Here is a 22,069-nt window from a genome sequence, read left to right as displayed (position 1 = left end):
CTCATGGAATGGAATGGAATGGAACGCAATGGAAGCCGAGATTGTAGCACTGCGCTCCAGGATGGGTGACACAGTGTGATACTCTCGAAAGAAAGGAATGGAATGGAATGCAGTGGAATGGAATGGAATGCAATGGGGTGCATTGGAGTTGAGTGGAGTGAAGTGAAGTGGATTGGAGTGGAATGGAGAGGAAGGGAACGGAATGGTATGGAATGAAATGGACTGGAGTGGGATGGAGTTGAGTGCAAAGGAATGGAGTGAAATGGAATCAGATGCAGTGAAATGCAGTAGAGAGGAGTGCAGTAGAGTGGAAAGGAGTGCAATGGAGTGGAATGGAATCGGAAGTAATGGAAAGTAGTGGAGTGGATGGAACGGAAAGGAAAAGAGCAGAGCGGAGTGGAATGGAACGGAGCGGGAGGTGGGATGGGGCCACTGCACTCCAGGCTGGCTGACTGAGTGAGATATTCTCGAAATAAAGAAATGGAATGGAATGCCGTAGAATGGAATGGAACGGAGTGGAGTGGAGTGGAATGGAGTGAGTTGGAGCAGAGTGGAATGAAGAATGCAATGGGATGGAAGGGAATTGAATGAAATGCAGTGGAGTGCAGTGGAGTGCATTGCAGTGGAATGGAGCAGAATGGAATGGAAAGGAGTGGAATGGACAGGAGTGGAGTGCACTGGAGGGGAGATAGGAATGCAGTGGAATGGAATTGGATGTAATGGAACGTAGAGGAGTGGAGTGGAATGGAGTGGGCCAGAGTGGAATGGAATGGAATGCAATGGAAAGGAATGGAGTGGAATAGAATGGAATGGAATGGAATGGAATGGAATGGAATGGAATGGAGTGGAATGAAATGTAGTGTAGTGGAGTGAAATGGAGTGGAATGGAATGGAGTGGAGTGTAGTTGAATGTGATAGAAAGGAGAGGAGGGGAATGGAGGAGAATGGAATGGAGTGCAGCGGAATAGAGTGGAGAGGAATGGAATCAAACGGAGTGGAATGGAACAGAGTGGAATGGAATGGAGTGCAATAGACTAGAACTGAGTGTAGTGTAGTGGAATTTAGTGGAATGGACTGGAATGGAGTGGAATGGAATGGAATTGAGAGGAATGGAATGGAATGGAATGCAATGGAATGGAATGGAATGGAATAGAATTGAATGCAACGGAATTAAAAGAATGCAATGGAATGCAGTGGAATAGAATGCAATGGAATGTATTGTTGACATGTAATATGAGCTGAGATTGTGACACTGCACTCCAGCCAGGGTGACATAGTGATATCCTGTCGTAAGAAGTGAATGGAATGCAATGGAGTGAAATGGAATGGAATGAAATGGAATGGAGTGGAGTGGAACGGAATGGAGTGGAATGGAAGTGAATGCAGTGGAGTGGAGTGGGGTGGAGTGGAATGAAAAGGAATGCAGTGGACTGTAATGGCATGGAGTGGAAAGAAGTGGAGTGGCATAGAGTGGAATGGAATTGACTGGCATAGAATGGAGTGGAATTGAATGCAATGGATTGGATAGGAAAGGAATGGAAAGGAGTAGAGTGGAGTAGAGTGGTGTGGAGTGGAGTGGAATGGAGCTGAATGTACTTCAATGGAGTACAACGGAATGGAATGGAGTGGAATGGAATGGAATGACATGAGGTGAATTTGGTGGAATGTAGTGGAGTGGAAGGGAATGGAATAGAATGGAATGGAGTAGAGTCTAATGGAATGCAGTGGCGATAAGCGGAGTGGAATGGAATGCATTGGAGTAGAGTGGAGTGGAATGGAATGGAATGGAGTGGAGTGGAGGGGAGTGGAGTGGAATGGAATTGAGTAAAGTGGAGTGGAGTTGAATGGAATATCGTGGTGTGGAGTGGAGTGGAAGTGAATGGAGTGAATAGGAGTGGAATGGAGTGGAAGGTAACGGAGTGGAATGGAGTAGAATGGAGTGGAATGGAGTAAAGTGGATTAGAGTGGAATGGTGTCGAACGGACTGGAATGGAATGGAATGGAGTGGAATGGAATTGAATCAAATGGAATGCAGTGGAGTGGAATGGAGTGGAGTGGAGTGGAGTGGAATTAGATGAAATGGAAGGGAATGGAGAGAAACGCAGTTGATTGGAGTGGAGTGGAGTGGAAAGGAATGAAAAGGAGTGGGATGGAGTCGTATGGATTGGAGTGGAATGGAGTGGAATGGAATGAAGTGCAAAGGAGTGGAACGGAGTGAAATTGAATTTAGTGGACTGGAGTGGAATGGAGTTAAATGGAATGGAATGGAATGGAGTGGAATGGAATGGAATGGAGTGGAGTGGAATGGAATAGAATGGAATGGAATGGAATTGAATGGAATGGAGTGGAGTGGAGAGGAGTGGAATGGATTGGAGTGAAGTGGAGTGGAATGGAATTGAGTGGAGCGGAGAGGAAAGGAATGGAATGGAGTGGAGTGGAATGGCATGGAATGGAGTGGAATGGAATGGATAGTAGTGGAGTGGAGTGGAGTGGATTGGAGTGTAGTGGAAGGGATTGCAGTGCAGTGTAATGGACTGGAATGGAGCAGAGCAGAATGGAGTGGACTGGAGTGGAGTGGAATGGAATGGGATGGAATGGAATGGGAGCTGAGATTTTACCAATGTGCTCTAGGCAGGGTGACTGAGTGTCATACTCTCAAAAGAAAGGAATGGAATGGAACGCAGTGGAATGGAATGGAACAGAATGGACATTAGAGGAGTGGAATGTGGAGGAATGGAGTGAAATGGAACGTAATGGCATGAAATGGAGTGGTGTGGGGTGGAATGGATTATAGTGGAATGGGGTGGAAAGGAATGGGATGGAGTGGAATGAAGTGGAGTGAAGTGGAGTGGAACGGAGTTGAATGGCATAGAATTGAGTGGACAGTAGTGGAATGTAATGGAATGCAATGGAATCCATTGTAATAGAATATAATACAATGGAAATTTGACATGTAGTGTGAGCTGAGATTGTGCCACTGCACTCCAGACTGGGTGACACGTTATATCCTGTGGATAGAAAGGAATGGAAAGCAATAGAGTGAAATGGAATGGAGTGGAATGGAATTGAATGGAATGGAGTGGAGTGGAGTGGAGTGGAGTCGAATGGAGACGAATGGAATTTGACGGAGTGGAATGGAACAGAGTGGCGTGGAGTATCGTGGAGTGAAATAGAATGGAATGAAATGGGTTTGAATGGAGTGCAATGGACTGCTGAAAGGAAATGTGAGCTGTTATTGTTCCACTGCACTCCAGCCTTTGTGACGGAATGAAATCCTGTGGAAAAAAAGGAATGGAATGGAATGGAATGGAATGGAATTTAATGGAATATAGTGCAGTGGTGTGGGCAGGAGTGTAGTGGAGTGGAGTGAAATGGAGTGGAGTGTCGTGGAGGAGAGTGGAATGGAGTGGAATGGAATGGGGAGGAAAGGAACGGAGTGGAGTGGAATGGAACGGAGTGGAGTGGAATGGAATCCAATGGAATGAAATGGAATTGAATCGAATGGAATGAAGAAATATGTGCAGTGATTTGGCCATTGCGCTGGAGCCTGCGTGACAGAGGGAGATCCTGTCGATAAAACAGAGTGGAATGGAAGGGATTGGAATGGAATGGAATGGAACGTATTGGAGTGGAGTGGAGTGGAATTGAGTGGAGTGGAGTGCACTGGAATGGAATGGAATGCAATGGAATGTAATGGAATGATGAAATGATATGTGAGCTGAGATTGTGCCACTGCACTCCACGCTGGGTGACAGAGTGAGATACTCTTGAAAGAAAGAAATGGAATGGAAAGAATTTTTAATTGAGTGCATTCGAGTGGACTAAAGTAGAGTGCAGTGGAATGGAGAGGAATGGAATGGAACGCAATCGGATGTAAAGGAATGGAATGATGTGGAGTGGAGTGGTGAGGAGTGTAGTGCTGTGGAATGGAGCAGAAAGTAATGGGATGGTGTGGAGTGGAGTGCAGTGCAGTGGAGTGGAGAGGAGTGCAATGGCGTGGAATGGAATCGGATGTAAAGGAACGTACTGGAGTGGAGTGGAGTGGAAAGGAGTGGAATGGAATGGGATTGAATGTAATGGAAAGCAAATGAATGGAATGGGATGCAATGGAATTTAATGCAATAGAATGCAGTTCAATAGAGAGTTGACATGTAATGTGAGCTGAGATTGTACCTAATCTCTCCAGGCTGTTTGACACAGTGATATCGTGTTGAAAGAATGGAATGGAATGCAGTGGTGTGAATTGGAATGGAATATAGTAGACAGGAGTAGAATGTAGTGGAGTGAAGAGGTACAGAGTGGAATGGAATGGGATGCAGTGGAATGGAATGCAGTGGAGTGGAGTGAAATAGAAAGAAATGGAATGGGATGGAATGGAATGCAATGGAATGGAGAACAGAAATGTGAGCTGTGATGGTATGACGACACTCCAGCCTTAGTGACCGAGTGAGATTCTGTGGAAGGAATGAACTGATTTCAAAGGAGTGGAATTGAAGGGAATGTAGTACAGTGGAGTAGAGTAGAATGGAGTGAAACGGAATAGAATGGAGTGGAATGCAATGGAATGGAATGGAATGGAGTGGAGTGGAATAGAGAGGAGTGCACTGCAATGGAGTGGAGTGGAGTGGAAGGGAATGGAATGCAATGGAATGTAGTGGAGTGCAGTGGAGTGGAATGGAATGGAGTGGAGAGGACTGGAAGGAATAGAGTGGACTGGAATGGAATAGAACGGAATAGAATGCAGTGGAGTGGAGGGGAGTGGAGGTGAGTGGAGTGGCATGGAGTGGAATGGAATGGAATGGAGTGAAATGGAATCCAATGGATTGGAATGGAGTGGAGTGCAGTGGAGTGGAATGGAGAGGAGTCGAATGGAATGGAAGGGAATGCAACAGAACGCAGAGGTGTGGATTGGAGTGCAGTGAAATGGAGTACTATGGAATCTAAAGGAGTGGAGTGGAGTCTAGTCGAGTGGAATGGAATGGAACAAAATGGAATGGAATGGCACGGAATTGAGTGGAGTAGAATGGAGTGGAAAGGAAGGGAGATGAGTGGACTGGAGCGGAATGGAATGGAGTGGAGTGGATTGGATTGGAATGAGCTGGAATGGAGATTAATGGAATGAAGTGGAACGGAATGGACTGCAATGGAATTGAATGGAGTGAAATGGAGAGGAGTGGAGTGGAGTGGATTGGAGTGGAAATGAATGGAATGGAGTGGAATGGAAGGGAATGGAGACAAGTGTATAGGAACTGAATGAAGCAGATTGGAGTGGAGTGGAGTGGAGTGGCATGGAATGGAATGAAGTGGAAGGGAAAGCAATGGAGTGGAATGTAATGGAATAAAATGGAATGGAGTGGAATGGAGAGGAATGGAGTGGAGTGGAGTGGAATGGAGGGGAGTAAGAGGAAGAGAATGGAATGGAATCGAAAGGAGGGAAGTGCAATTGTGTGGAGTGGAGTGGAGATGAAAGAGTGGAGTGATGTGGAGTCGAGAGGAAAGGATTGGAATGGAATGGAATGGAGTTAAGTGGAGTGGAATGCAGTGGAAGGTAAAGGAGTGGAATGAAAAGGAGTGGATTGGAATGGAGTGGAATGGAATGGATTGGAATGGAGTGGAGTAGAATGGAGTGGGTTGCAGGGGAGTGGAATGGAGTGGAATGGAAGGGAACGGAAAGGAATGTAGTGGAAAGGAATGGAATGGAGTGGATTGAAATTGAATGGAAAGGATTGGAGTGCAGTGGACTGGAGGAGAATGGAATAAAATGGAGTATAGTGCAGTGGAATGGAGTGGACTGGAGTGGAGATGAGTGGAGTGGACTGAAATGGAATGGAATGGAGTGGAGTGGAAGGGTGTGGAGTTGGGTGGAAAGGAATGGAACAGAATGGAATGGAGAGGAATGGAGTGGCATGTAGTGGAGTGGAGTGAAGTGGAAAGGAATGGAATTGAATGGAATTGAATGGAGTGGAGCGGAGTGCAATAGAATGGAGTGGAGTGGAGTGCAATGCAGTGGAGTAGATTTTAGCGGAATGGAGTGTAGTGGAATGGAATGGAATGGCATGGAATGGAATGGAACGGAAGCGGAGATTGTGTGACTGTGCTCCAGGCTATGTGACAGAGTGAGATGACATTGAAAGAAATGAATGGAATGGAATGGAATGGAGTGGATTGCATGGGAACAGAGTGGAGTGAAGTGGAGTGGCCTGGAATGGAGAGAACTGGAATGAGATGGAATGGAATGGATTGAAATGGAGCGGAGTGAGGTGGAGCGGAATACAGTGCAATGGAGATGAATGCAAGGGGATGGCGTGAAATGGAGTGGAGTGGAATGCAGTTAAGTGTAGAGGAGTGTAAAGCAGTGGAATGCAATTGGATGTAACGAAATGTAGTGGAGTGGGCTGGAGTAGAATGGAAGGAAATGGAACGGAGCAGAGCCTAGAAGAGCTGAATGGAGTGGAACGGAAAGAAAAGGAACAGAACCGAACGGAAGCTGAGACTGTGCCACTGCACTCCATGCTGAGTGACAGAGTGAGACACTCTCGAAAGAAAGGAAAAGAATGCAATGGAGTACAACAGAACGGAATGGAATGGAATGGAATGGAATGGAATGGAGTAGAATGGAGTAGAATGGAATGGAATGGAGTGGATTGGAGTGAAGTGGAGTGGAGTGGAATGGAATGGAGAGAAATGGAATGGGATGGAATGGAATATAATGAACCGGAGTTGATTGAGGTGGAGAGGATAGCAGTGGAATGGAGCGGAATGGAATGAGAAGGAGTGGAATTGAGAGGAGAGCATTGCAGCAAAGTGGAGGAGTGGAATGGAGTGGAATGGATTTGGATGTAATGGCATGTAGTGCAGTGGAGTAGAGTTGAGTGGAACGGAGGGGAATAGAATAGAATTGAAAGTAATGGAATGGAAAGCAGTGGAAGGGAATGGAATGCAAAGAATGGAGTGGAGTGGAAAGGAGTAGAATGGAATGGAGTGGAACGGAATGGAATGGAATAGAATGGAAGGGATTGGAGTGGGAAAGATTGCAGTGCAGTGGAATGGAGTGGAGTGGAGTGGAGGGAAGAGGAATGGAGTAGAATGGAATGGAATGGAAAGGAATGGAACGGAATGGAGTGGATTGGAAACAGAGTGGAGTGGAGTAGAATGGATTGGAATGGAATGGAATGGAGTGACGTGGAATAGTTTGGAAAGGAATGGCATGGAATGGATTAGAGTGGAATGGAGGGGAATGGAATGGAATGGAATTGAGTGGAATGGAGTGGAATGGATTGGAGTGGAGAGGAATGGAATGGAGTGGAAAGGTCTGAAAGGAGTGGAATGGAGTGGAGTGGAATGCAATGGAGTAGATTGGAATGAAGTGGAAAGGAATGGAATGGAGAGAAGTAGAGTAGAATGAAGTGGATTGGAATGGAGGGGAGCAGAGTGGAGTTAACAGCAGTGGATTGGAATACAGTGGATGGAGTAGAGTGGAAGGGAGTGGAATTATATGGAATGGAATGGATTGGATTGGAGTGGAAGGGAGTGGAGTGGAGTTGAAAGTAGAGGAATCGAAAGAAGTGGAAAGGAGTGGAGTAGAGTGGATTAGAGTGGATTGGAATGGAATGGAGTGGAGTGGAATGTTGTGGAAACGAATAGAAGTGAGGGGAGTGGAATGGAACGAAACGGAATGGAATGCAGTGGAATGGAGAGGAGTGGAGTGGACTGGAGTGGAATGTAACCGAATGAAGTGTACTGGAGTGGAATGTATTTGAGAGGAGGGTAATGGACAGGAATTGAGTGGAGTGGAGTGGAGTGAAATACATCGGAATGGCATGGAATTGAATGGAATGGAGGGGAGTGGAATGCAGTGGAGTGGAGTCGATTGGAGAGGTGAGGAATAGAACGGAGTGGCATGGAATGGAGCACAGTGGAATGCAAAGGAGTGGAGTGGATTGGAAAGGGGTGGAGTGGAGTGACGAAGGGTGAAGTGGAATGGAATGGAGTGGAGTGCAGAGGAGTCTCATGGAATGGAATGGAATGGAATGCAATGGAAGCTGAGATTGTAGCACTGCGCTCCAGGATGGGTGACACAGTGTGATACTCTCGAAAGAAAGGACTGGAGTGGAATGCAGAGGAATGGAATGGAATGCAATGGGGTGCATTGGAGTGGAGTGGAGTGAAGTGAAGTGGATTGGAGTGGAATGGAGAGGAAGGGAACGGAATGGAATGGAATGAAATGGACTGGAGTGGGATGGAGTTGAGTGCAATGGAATGGAGCGAAATGGAATCAGATGCAGTGAAATGGAGTAGAGAGGAGTGCAGTAGAGTGGAAAGGAGTGCAATGGAGTGGAATGGAATCGGAAGTAATGGAAAGTAGTGGAGTGGATGGAACGGAAAGGAAAGGAGCAGAGCGGAGTGGAATGTAACGGAGCGGGAGGTGGGATGGGGCCACTGCACTCCAGGCTGGCTGACTGAGTGAGATATTCTCGAAATAAAGAAATGGAATGGAATGCCGTAGAATGGAATGGAACGGAGTGGAGTGGAGTGGAATGGAGTGAGTTCGAGCAGAATGGAATGAAGAATGCAATGGGTGGGAAGGGAATTGAATGAAATGCAGTGGAGTGCAGTGGAGTGCATTGCAGTGGAATGGAGCAGAATGGAATGGAAAGGAGTGGAATGGACAGGAGTGGAGTGCACTGGAGAGGAGATAGGAATGCAGTGGAATGGAATTGGATGTAATGGAACGTAGAGGAGTGGAGTGGAATGGAGTGGGCCAGAGTGGAATGGAATGGAATGCAATGGAAAGGAATGGAGTGGAATAGAATGGAATGGAATGGAATGGAATGGAGTGGAATGAAATGTAGTGGAGTGGAGTGAAATGGAGTGGAATGGAATGGAGTGGAGTGGAGTGGAATGTGATAGAATGGAGAGGAGGGGAATGGAGCAGAATGGAATGGAGTGCAGCGGAATGGAGTGGAGAGGAATGGAATCAAATGGAGTGGAATGGAACAGAGTGGAATGGAATGGAGTGCAATAGACTAGAATTGAGTGTAGTGTAGTGGAATTTAGTGGAATGGAATGGAATGGAGTGGAATGGAATGGAATTGAGAGGAATGGAATGGAATGGAATGCAATGGAATGGAATGCAATGTAATGGAATGCAATGGAATGGAATAGAATTGAATGCAAAGGAATTAAAAGAATGCAATGGAATGCAATGGAATAGAATGCAATGGAATGTATTGTTGACATGTAATATGAGCTGAGATTGTGACACTGCACTCCAGCCAGGATGACATAGTGATATCCTGTCGTAAGAAGTGAATGGAATGCAATGGAGTGAAATGGAATGGAATGAAATGGAATGGAGTGGAGTGGAACGGAATGGAGTGGAATGGAAGCGAATGCAGTGGAGTGGAGTGGGGTGGAGTGGAATGAAATGGAATGCAGTGGACTGTAACGGCATGGAGTGGAAAGAAGTGGAGTGGCATGGAGTGGAATGGAATTGACTGGCATAGAATGGAGTGGAATTGAATGCAATGGAATGGATAGGAAAGGAATGGAAAGGAGTAGAGTGGAGTAGAGTGGTGTGGAGTGGGGTGGAATGGAGCTGAATGTACTTCAATGGAGTACAAAGGAATGGAATGGAGTGGAATGGAATGGAATGATATGAGGTGGATTGGAGTGGAATGTAGTGGAGTGGAAGGGAATGGAATAGAATGGAATGGAGTAGACCGTAATGGAATGCAGTGGCGATAAGCGGAGTGGAATGGAATGCATTGGAGAAGAGTGGAGTGGAATGGAATGGAATGGAGTGGAGTGGAGGGGAGTGGAGTGGAATGGAATTGAGTAAAGTGGAGTGGAGTTGAATGGAATATCGTGGTGTGGAGTGGAGTGGAAGTGAATGGAGTGAAAAGGAGTGGAATGGAGTGGAAGGTAACGGAGTGGAATGGAGTCGAATGGAGTGGAATGGAGTAGAGTGGATTCGAGTGGAATGGTGTAGAACGGACTGGAATGGAATGGAATGGAGTGGAACGGAATTGAATCAAATGGAATGCAGTGGAGTGGAATGGAGAGGATTGGAGTGGAGTGGAATTAAATGAAATGGAAGGGAGTGGAGAGAAACGCAGTTGATTGGAGTGGAGTGGAGTGGAAAGGAATGGAAAGGAGTGGGATGGAGTCGTATGGATTGGAGTGGAATGGAGTGGAATGCAATGAAGTGGAAAGGAATGGAACGGAGTGAAATTGAATTTAATGGACTGGAGTGGAATTGAGTTAAATGGAATGGAATGGAATGGAGTGGAATGGAATGGAATGGAGTGGAGTGGAATGGAATAGAATGGAATGGAATGGAATTGAATGGAATGGAGTGGAGTGGAGAGGAGTGGAATGGATTGGAGTGAAGAGGAGTGGAATGGAATTGAGTGGAGCGGAGAGGAAAGGAATGGAATGGAGTTGAGTGGAATGGCATATAATGGAGTGGAATGGAATGGATAGTAGTGGAGTGGAGTGGAGTGGATTGGAGTGTAGTGGAAGGGAATGGAGTGCAGTGTAATGGACTGGAATGGAGCAGAGCAGAATGGAGTGGACTGGAGTGGAGTGGAATGGAATGGGATGGAATGGAATGGGAGCTGAGATTTTACCAATGTGCTCTAGGCAGGGTGACTGAGTGTCATACTCTCAAAAGAAAGGAATGGAATGGAACACAGTGGAATGGAATGGAACAGAGTGGACATTAGTGGAGTGGAATGTGGAGGAATGGAATGAAATGGAACGTAATGGCATGAATTGGAGTGGTGTGGGGTGGAATGGATTATAATGGAATGGGGTGGAAAGGAATGGGATGGAGTGGAATGAAGTGGAGTGCAGTGGAGTGGAACGGAGTTGAATGGCATAGAATTGAGTGGACAGTAGTGGAATGTAATGGAATGCAATGGAATCCATTGTAATCGAATATAATACAATGGAAAGTTGACATGTAGTGTGAGCTGAGCTTGTGCCACTGCACTCCAGACTGGGTGACACGTTATATCCTGTGGATAGAAAGGAATGGGATGCAATAGAGTGAAATGGAATGGAGTGGAATGGAATTGAATGGAATGGATTGGAGTGGAGTGGAGTCGAATGGAGACGAAAGGAATTTGACGGAGTGGAATGGAACGGAGTGGCGTGGAGTATCGTGGAGTGAAATAGAATGGAATGCAATGGGTTGGAATGGAATGCAATGGACTGCTGAAAGGAAATGTGAGCTGTTATTGTTCCACTGCACTCCAGATTTTGTGACGGAATGAAATCCTGTGGAAAAAAAGGAATGGAATGGAATGGAATGGAATGGAATGGAATGAAGTGCAGTGGTGTGGAGAGGAGTGTAGTGGAGTGGAGTGAAATGGAGTGGAGTGTCGTGGAGGAGAGTGGAATGGAGTGGAAAGGAATGGGGAGGAAAGGAACGGAGTGGAGTGGAATGGAACGGAGTGGTGTGGAATGGAATCCAATGGAATGAAATGGAATTGAATCGAATGGAATGAAGAAATATGTGCAGTGATTTGGCCACGGCGCTGGAGCCTGCGTGACAGAGGGAGATCCTGTCGATAAAACAGAGTGGAATGGAAGGGATTGGAATGGAATGGAATGGAACGTATTGGAGTGGAGTGGAGTGGAATTGAGTGGAGTGGAGTGCACTGGAATGGAATGGAATGCAATGGAATGTAATGGAATGATGGAATGATATGTGAGCTGAGATTGTGCCACTGCACTCCACGCTGGGTGACAGAGTGAGATACTCTTGAAAGACAGAAATGGAATGGAAAGAATTTTTAATTGAGTGGATTCGAGTGGACTGAAGTAGAGTGCAGTGGAATGGAGAGGAATGGAATGGAACGGAATCGCATGTAAAGGAATGGAATGATGTGGAGTGGAGTGGAGAGGAGTGTAGTGCTGTGGAATGGAGCATAAAGTAATGGGATGGTGTGGAGTGGAGTGCAGTGCAGTGGAGTGGAGAGGAGTGCAATGGCGTGGAATGGAATCGGATGTAAAGGAACGTACTGGAGTGGAGTGGAGTGGAAAGGAGTGGAATGGAATGGAATTGAATGTAATGGAAAGCAAAGGAATGGAATGGGATGAAATGGAATTTTATGCAATAGAATGCAGTTCAATAGAGAGTTGACATGTAATGTGAGCTGAGATTGTGCCTAAGCTCTCCAGGCTGTTTGACACAGTGATATCGTGTCGAAAGAATGGAATGGAATGCAGTGGTGGGAAATGGAATGGAATGTAGTGGACAGGGGTAGAATGGAGTGGAGTGAAGAGGAACAGAGTGGAATGGAATGGGATGCAGTGGAATGGAATGCAGTGGAGTGGAGGGAAATAGAAAGAAATGGAATGGGATGGAATGGAATGCAATGGAATGGAGAACAGAAATGTGAGCTGCGATGGTATGACGACACTCCAGCCTTCGTGACCGAGTGAGATTCTGTATAAGGAAAGAACTGATTTCAAAGGAGTGGAATGGAAGGGAATGTAGTACAGTGGAGTAGAGTGGAATGGAGTGAAACGGAATAGAGTGGAGTGGAATGCAATGGAATGGAATGGAATGGAGTGGAGTGGAATAGAGATTAGTGCACTGCAAGGGAGTGGAGTGGAGTGGAAGGGAATTGAATGCAATGGAATGCAGTGGAGTGCAGTGGAGTGGAATGGAATGGAGTGGAGAGGACTGGAAGGAGTAGAGTGGACTGGAATGGAATAGAATGGAATAGAATGCAGTGGAGTGGAGGGGAGTGGAGGTGAGTACAGTGGCATGGAGTGGAATGGAATGGAATGGAGTGAAATGGAATCCAATGGATTTAAATGGAGTGGAGTGGAGTGGAATGGAGAGCAGTCGAATGGAATTTAAGGGAATTCAACAGAACGCAGAGGTGTGGATTGGAGTGCAGTGAAATGGAGTACTATGGAATCTAAAGGAGTGGAGTGGAGTCTAGTCTAGTGGAATGGAATGGAACCAAATGGAATGGAATGGCACGGAATGGAGTGGAGTAGAGTGGAGTGGAAAGGAAGGGAGATGAGTGGACTGGAGCGGAATGGAATGGAGTGGAGTGGATTGGATTGGAATGAGCTGGAATGGAGATTAATGGAATGAAGTGGAACGGAATGGACTGCAATGGAATTGAAAGGAGTGAAATGGAGAGGAGTGGAGTGGAGTGGATTGGAGTGGAAATGAATGGAATGGAGTGGAATGGAAGGGAATGGAGACAAGTGGATAGGAATTGAATGAAGCAGATTGGAGTGGAGTGGAGTGGAGTGGCATGGAATGGAATGAAGTGGAAGGGAAAGCAATGGAGTGGAATGTAATGGAATAAAATGGAATGGAGTGGAATGGAGAGGAATGGAGTGGAGTGGAGTGGAATGGAGGGGAGTAAGAGGAAGAGAATGGAATGGAATCGAAAGGAGGGAAGTGCAATTGTGTGGATTGGAGTGGAGATGAAAGGAGTGGAGTGATGTGGAGTCGAGAGGAAAGGATTGGAATGGAATGGAATGGAGTTAAGTGGAGTGGAATGCAGTGGAAGGTAAAGGAGTGGAATGTAAAGGAGTGGATTGGAATGGAGTGGAATGGAATGGAGTGGAATGGACTGGAGTAGAATGGAGTGGGTTGCAGGGGAGCGGAATGGAGTGGAATGGAAGGGAACGGAAAGGAATGTAGTGGAAAGGAATGGAATGGAGTGGATTGAAATTGAATGGAAAGGATTGGAGTGCAGTGAACTGGAGGGGAGTGGAATCAAATGGAGTATAGTGCAGTGGAATGGAGTGGACTGGAGTGGAAATGAGTGGAGTTGACTGAAATGGAATGGAATGGAGTGGAGTGGAATGGTGTGGAGTGGGGTGGAAAGGAATGGAACAGAATGGAATGGAGAGGAATGGAGTGGCATGTAGTGGAGTGGAGTGAAGTGGAAAGGAATGGAATTGAATGGAATTGAACGGAGTGGAGTGGAGTGCAATAGAATGGAGTGGAGTGGAGTGGAATGCAGTGGAGTAGATTTTAGCGGAATGGAGTGTAGTGGAATGGAATGGGATGGCATGGAATGGAATGGAACGGAAGCGGAGATTGTGCGACTGTGCTCCAGGCTATGTGACAGAGTGAGATAACATTGAAAGAAAGGAATGGAATGGAATGGAATGGAGTGGACTGCATGGGAACAGAGTGGAGTGAAGTGGAGTGGCCTGGAATGGAGAGAACTGGAATGAGATGGAATGGAATGGATTGAAATGGAGCGGAGTGAGGTGGAGCGGAATACAGTGCAATGGAGATGAATGCAAGGGGATGGCGTGAAATGGAGTGGAGTGGAATGCAGTTAAGTGTAGAGGAGTGTAAAGCAGTGGAATGCAATTGGATGTAACGCAATGTAGTGGAGTGGACTGGAGTAGAATGGAAGGAAATGGAACGGAGCAGAGCCTAGCAGAGCTGAATGGAGTGGAACGGAAAGAAAAGGAACAGAACAGAACGGGAGCTGAGACTGTGCCACTGCACTCCATGCTGAGTGACAGAGTGAGATACTCTCGAAAGAAAGGGAAAGAATGCAATGGAGTACAACAGAACGGAATTGAATGGAATGGAATGGAATGGAATAGAATGGAGTAGAATGGAATGGAATGGAGTGGATTGGAGTGAAGTGGAGTGGAGTGGAATGGAATGGAGAGAAATGGAATGGGATGCAATGGAATGGAATGAACCGGAGTTGATTGAGGTGGAGAGGATAGCAGTGGAATGGAGCGGAATGGAATGAGAAGGAGTGGAATTGAGAGGAGAGCATTGCAGCAAAGTGGAGGAGTGGAATGGAGTGGAATGGATTTGGATGTAATGGAATGTAGTGCAGTGGAGTAGAGTTGAGTGGAACGGAGGAGAATAGAATAGAATTGAAAGTAATGGAATGGAAAGCAGTGGAAGGGAACGGAATGCAAAGAATGGATTGGAGTGGAAAGGAGTAGAATGGAATGGAGTGGAACGGAATGGAATGGAATAGAATGGAATGGATTGGAGTGGGAAAGATTGGAGTGCAGTGGAATGGAGAGGAATAGAATGGAGTGGAGTGGAGTGGAGGGAAGAGGAATGGAGTAGAATGGAATGGAATGGAAAGGAATGGAATGGAATGGAGTGGATTGGAAAGGGAGTGGATTGGATTAGAATGGATTGGAATGGAATGGAATGGAGTGACGTGGAATAGTTTGGAAAGGAATGGCATGGAATGGAGTAGAGTGGAATGGAGGGGAATGGAATTTAATGGAATTGAGTGGAATGGAGTGGAATGGAGTGGAGTGGAGAGGAATGGAATGGAGTGGAAAGGTGTGAAAGGAGTGGAATGGAGTGGAGTGGAATGCAATGGAGTAGATTGGAATGAAGTGGAAAGGAATGGAATGGAGAGAAGTAGAGTAGAATGAAGTGGATTGGAATGGAGGGGAGCAGAGTGGAGTTAACAGCAGTGGATTGGAATACAGTGGATGGAGTAGAGTGGAAGGGAGTGGAATTATATGGAATGGAATGGATTGGATTGGAGTGGAAGGGAGTGGAGTGGAGTTGAAAGTAGAGGAATCGAAAGAAGTGGAAAGGAGTGGAGTAGAGTGGATTACAGTGGATTGGAATGGAATGGAGTGGAGTGGAATGGTGTGGAAACGAATGGAAGGGAGGGGAGTGGAATGGAACGAAATGGAATGCAATGTAGTGGAATGGAGAGGAGTGGAGTGGACTGGAGTGGAATGTAATCGAATGGAGTGTACTGGAGTGGAATGTATTTGAGAGGAGGGTAATGGACAGGAATTGAGTGGAGTGGAGTGGAGTGAAATACATCGGAATGGCATGGAATTGAATGGAATGGAGGGGAGTGGAATGCAGTGGAGTGGAGTCGATTGGAGTGGTGAGGAATAGAACGGAGTGTCATGGAATGGAGCACAGTGGAATGCAATGGAGTGGAGTGGATTGGACAGGGGTTGAGTGGAGTGACGATGGGTGAAGTGGAATGGAATGGCGTGGAGTGCAGAGGAGTCTCATGGAATGAAATGGAATGGAACGCAATGGAAGCTGAGATTGTACCACTGCGCTCCAGGATGGGTGACACAGTGTGATACTCTCGAAAGAAAGGAATGGAATGGAATGCAGTGGAATGGAATGGAATGCAATGGGGTGCATTGGAGTGGAGTGGAGTGAAGTGAAGTGGATTGGAGTGGAACGGAGAGGAAGGGAACGTAATGGAATGGAATGAAATGGACTGGAGTGGGGTGGAGTTGAGTGCAATGGAATGGAGCGAAATGGAATCAGATGCAGTGAAATGGAGTAGAGAGGAGTGCAGTAGAGTGGAAAGGAGTGCAATGGAGTGGAATGGAATCGGAAGTAATGGAAAGTAGTGGAGTGAATGGAACGGAAAGGAAAGGAGCGGAGCGGAGTGGAATGGAACGGAGCGGGAGGTGGGATGGGGCCACTGCACTCCAGGCTGGCTGACTGAGTGAGATATTCTCGAAATAAAGAAATGGAATGGAATGCCATAGAATGGAATGGAGCGGAGTGGAGTGGAGTGGAATGGAGTGAGTTGGAGCAGAGTGGAATGAAGAATGCAATGGGATGGAAGGGAATTGAATGAAATGCAGTGGAGTGCATTGCAGTGGAATGGAGCAGAATGGAATGGAAAGGAGTGGAATGGACTGGAGTGGAGTGCACTGGAGAGGAGAGGATAGGAATGCAGTGGAATGGAATTAGATGTAACCGAACGTAGAGGAGTGGAGTGGAATGGAGTTGGCCAGAGTGGAATGGAATGGAATGCAATGGAAAGGAATGGAGTGGAATAGAATGGAATGGAATGGAATGGAATGGAGTGGAATGAAATGTAGTGGAGTGGAGTGAAATGGAGTGGAATGGAATGGAGTGGAGTGGAGTGGAATGTGATAGAATGGAGAGGAGGGGAATGGAGCAGAATGGAATGGAGTGCAGCGGAATGGAGTGGAGAGGAATGGAATCAAATGGAGTGGAATGGAACAGAGTGGAATGGAATGGAGTGCAATAGATTAGAATTGAGTGTAGTGTAGTGGAATTTAGTGGAATGGACTGGAATGGAGTGGAATGGAATGGAATTGAGAGGAATGGAATGGAATGGAATGGAATGGAATGGAATGGAATAGAATTGAATGCAACGGAATTAAAAGAATGCAATGGAATGCAATGGAATAGAATGCAATGGAATGTACTGTTGACATGTAATATGAGCTGAGATTGTGACACTGCACTCCAGCCAGGGTGGCATAGTGATATCCTGTCGTAAGAAGTGAATAGAATGCAATGGAGTGAAATGGAATGGAATGAAATGGAATGGAGTGGAGTGGAACGGAATGGAGTGGAATGGAAGCGAATGCAGTGGAGTGGAGCGGGGTGGAGTGGAATGAAATGGAATGCAGTGGACTGTAATGGCATGGAGTGGAAAGACGTGGAGTGGAATGGAGTGGAATGGAATTGACTGGCATAGAATGGAGTGGAATTGAATGCAATGGAATGGATAGGAAAGGAATGGAAAGGAGTAGAGTGGAGTAGAGTGGTGTGGAGTGTAGTGGAAAGGAGCTGAATGTACTTCAACGGAGTACAATGGAATGGAATGGAGTGGAATGGAATGGAATGATATGAGGTGGATTGGAGTGGAATGTAGTGGAGTGGAAGGGAATGGAATAGAATGGAATGGAGTAGACTGTAATGGAATGCAGTGACGATAAGCGGAGTGGAATGGAATGCATTGGAGTAGAGTGGAGTGGAATGGAATGGAATGGAGTGGAGTGGAGGGCAGTGGAGTGGAATGGAATTGAGTAAAGTGGAGTGGAGTTGAATGGAATATCGTGGTGTGGAGTGGAGTGGAAGTGAATGGAGTGAATAGGAGTGGAATGGAGTGGAAGGTAACGGAGTGGAATGGAGTCGAATGGAGTGGAATGGAGTAGAGTGGATTAGAGTGGAATGGTGTCGAACGGACTGGAATGGAATGGAATGGAGTGGAATGGAATTGAATCGAATGGAATGCAGTGGAGTGGAATGGAGTGGAGTGGAGTGGAATGAAATGAAATGGAAGGGAGTGGAGAGAAATGCAGTTGATTGGAGTGGAGTGGAGTGGAAAGGAATGGAAAGGAGTGGGATGGAGTCCTATGGATTGGAGTGGAATGGAGTGGAATGGAATGAAGTGGAAAGGAGTGGAACGGAGTGAAATTGAATTTAGTGGACTGGAGTGGAATGTAATTAAATGGAATGGAATTGAATGGAGTGGAATGGAATGGAATGGAGTGGAGTGGAATGGAATAGAATGGAATGGAATGGAATTGAATGGAATGGAGTGGAGTGGATAGGAGTGGAATGGATTGGAGTGAAGTGGAGTGGAATGGAATTGAGTGGAGCGGAGAGGAAAGGAATGGAATGGAGTGGAGTGGAATGGCATGGAATGGAGTGGAATGGAATGGATAGTAGTGGAGTGGAGTGGAGTGGATTGGAGTGTAGTGGAAGGGAATGGAGTGCAGTGTAATGGACTGGAATGGAGCAGAGCAGAATGGAGTGGACTGGAGTGGAGTGGAATGGAATGGGATGGAATGGAATGGGAGCTGAGATTTTACCAATGTGCTCTAGGCAGGGTGACTGAGTGTCATACTCTCAAAAGAAAGGAATGGAATGGAACGCAGTGGAATGGAATGGAACAGAGTGGACATTAGTGGAGTGGAATGTGGAGGAATGGAGTGAAATGGAACGTAATGGCATGAATTGGAGTGGTGTGGGGTGGAATGGATTATAGTGGAATGGGGTGGAAAGGAATGGGATGGAGTGGAATGAAGTGGAGTGCAGTGGAGTGGAACGGAGTTGAATGGCATAGAATTGAGTGGACAGTAGTGGAATGTATTAGAATGCAATGGAATCCACTGTAATAGAATATAATACAATGGAAAGTTGACATGTAGTGTGAGCTGAGATTGTGCCACTGCACTCCAGACTGGGTGACACGTTATATCCTGTGGATAGAAAGGAATGGAATGCAATAGAGTGAAATGGAATGAAGTGGAATGGAATTGAATGGAATGGAGTTGAGTGGAGTTGAGTGGAGTCGAATGGAGACGAATGGAATTTGACAGAGTGGAATGGAACGGAGTGGCGTGGAGTATCGTTGAGTGAAATAGAATGGAATGCAATGGGTTGGAATGGAATGCAATGGACTGCTGAAAGGAAATGTGAGCTGTTATTGTTCCACTGCACTCCAGCCTTTGTGACGGAATGAAATCCTGTGGAAAAAAAGGAATGGAATGGAATGGAATGGAATGAAGTGCAGTGGTGTGGAGAGGAGTGTAGTGGAGTGGAGTGAAATGGAGTGGAGTGTCGTGGAGGAGAGTGGAATGGAGTGGAATGGAATGGGGAGGAAAGGAACGGAGTGGAGTGGAATGGAACGGAGTGGTGTGGAATGGAATCCAATGGAATGAAATGGAATTGAATCGAATGGAATGAAGAAATATGTGCAGTGATTTGGCCACGGCGCTGGAGCCTGCGTGACAGAGGGAGATCCTGTCGATAAAACAGAGTTTAATGGAAGGGATTGGAATGGAATGGAATGGAACGTATTGGAGTGGTGTGGAGTGGAATTGAGTGGAGTGCAGTGCACTGGAATGGAATGGAATGCAATGGAAAGTAATGGAATGATGGAATGATATGTGAGCTGAGATTGTGCCACTGCACTCCACGCTGGGTGACAGAGTGAGATACTCTTGAAGGACAGAAATGGAATGGAAAGAATTTTTAATTGAGTGGATTCGAGTGGACTGAAGTAGAGTGCAGTGGAATGGAGAGGAATGGAATGGAACGGAATCGCATGTAAAGGAATGGAATGATGTGGAGTGGAGTGGTGAGGAGTGTAGTGCTGTGGAATGGAGCAGAAAGTAATGGGATGGTGTGGAGTGGAGTGCAGTGCAGTGGAGTGGAGAGGAGTGCAATGGCTTGGAATGGAATCGGATGTAAAGGAACGTACTGGAGTGGAGTGGAGTGGAAAGGAGTGGAATGGAATGGAATTGAATGTAATGGAAAGCAAAGGAATGGAATGGAATGCAATGGAATTTTATGCAATAGAATGCAGTTCAATAGAGAGTTGACATGTAATGTGAGCTGAGATTGTGCCTAAGCTCTCCAGGCTGCTTGACACAGTGATATCGTGTCAAAAGAATGGAATGGAATGCAGTGGTGTGAAATGGAATGGAATGTAGTGGACAGGGGTAGAATGGAGTGGAGTGAAGAGGAACAGAGTGGAATGGAATGGGATGCAGTGGAATGGAATGCAGTGGAGTGGAGTGAAATAGAAAGAAATGGAATGGGATGGAATGGAATGCAATGGAATGGAGAACAGAAATGTGAGCTGCGATGGTATGACGACACTCCAGCCTTAGTAACCGAGTGAGATTCTGTGGAAGGAAAGAACTGATTTCAAAGGAGTGGAATGGAAGGGAATGTAGTACAGTGGAGTAGAGTGGAATGGAGTGAAACGGAATAGAATGGAGTGGAATGCAATGGAATGGAATGGAATGGAGTGGAGTGGAATAGAGAGGAGTGCACTGCAATGGAGTGGAGTGGAGTGGAAGGGAATGGAATGCAATGGAATGTAGTGGAGTGCAGTGGAGTGGAATGGAATGCAGTGGACAGGACCGGAAGGAATAGAGTGGACTGGAATGGAATAGAATGGAATAGAATGCAGTGGACTGGAGGATAGTGGAGGTGAGTGGAGTGGCATGGAGTGGAATGGAATGGAATGGAGTGAAATGGAATCCAATGTATTGGAATGGAGTGGAGTGGAGTGGAGTGGAATGGAGAGGAGTCGAATGGAGTGGAAGGGAATGCAACGGAACGCAGTGGTGTGGATTGGAATGCAGTGAAATGGAGTACTATGGAATCTAAAGGAGTGGAGTGGAGTCTAGTGGAGTGGAATGGAATGGAACAAAATGGAATGGAATTTCACGGAATGGAGTGGAGTAGAGTGGAGTGGAAAGGAAGGGAGATGAGTGGACTGGAGCGGAATGGAATGGAGTGGAGTGGATTGGATTGGAATGAGCTGGAATGGAGATTAATGGAATGAAGTGGAACGGAATGGACTGCAATGGAATTGAATGGAGTGAAATGGAGAGGTGTGGAGTGGAGTGGAATGGATTGGAAATGAAAGGAATGGAGTGGAATGGAAGGGAATGGAGACAAGTGGATAGGAATTGAATGAAGCAGATTGGAGTGGAGTGGAGTGGAGTGGCATGGAATGGAATGAAGTGGAAGGGAAAGCAATTGAGTGGAATGTAATGGAATAAAATGAAATGGAGTGGAATGGAGAGGAATGGAGTGGAGTGGAGTGGAATGGAGGGTAGTAAGAGGAAGGGAATGGAATGGAATCGAAAGGAGGGAAGTGCAATTGTGAGGAGTGAAGTGGAGATGAAAGGAGTAGAGTGATGTGGAGTCGAGAGGAAAGGAATGGAATGGAATGGAATGGAGTTAAGTGGAGTGGAATGCAGTGGAAGGTAAAGGAGTGGAATGAAAAGGAGTGGAATGGAATGGAGTGGAATGGAATGGAGTGGAATGGAGTGGAGTAGAATGGAGTGGGTTGCAAGGGAGTGGAATGGAGTGCAATGGAAGGGAACGGAAAGGAATGTAGTGGAAAGCAATGGAATGGAGTGGATTGAAATTGAATGGAAAGGACTGGAGTGCAGTGGACTGGAGGGGAGTGGAATAAAATGGAGTATAGTGCAGTGGAATGGAGTGGACTGGAGTGGAGATGAGTGGAGTGGACTGAAATGGAATGGAATGGAGTGGAGTGGAATGGGGTGGAGTGGGGTGGAAAGGAATGGAACAGAATGGAATGGAGAGGAATGGAGTGGCATGTAGTGGAGGGGAGTGAAGTGGAAAGGAATGGAATTGAATGGAATTGAAGGGAGTGGAGTGGAGTGCAATAGAATGGAGTGGAGTGGAGTGGAATGCAGTGGAGTAGATTTTAGCGGAATGGAGTGTAGTGGAATGGCATGGAATGGCATGGAATGGAATGGAACGGAAGCGGAGATTGTGCGATTGTGT

Source organism: Pongo abelii, chromosome Y (genome assembly GCF_028885655.2).
Source record: "Pongo abelii isolate AG06213 chromosome Y, NHGRI_mPonAbe1-v2.0_pri, whole genome shotgun sequence".
NCBI lineage: Eukaryota > Metazoa > Chordata > Mammalia > Primates > Hominidae > Pongo > Pongo abelii.
The sequence above is the reverse complement of the archived record's forward strand: the minus strand, read 5'-3'. Positions refer to the sequence as shown.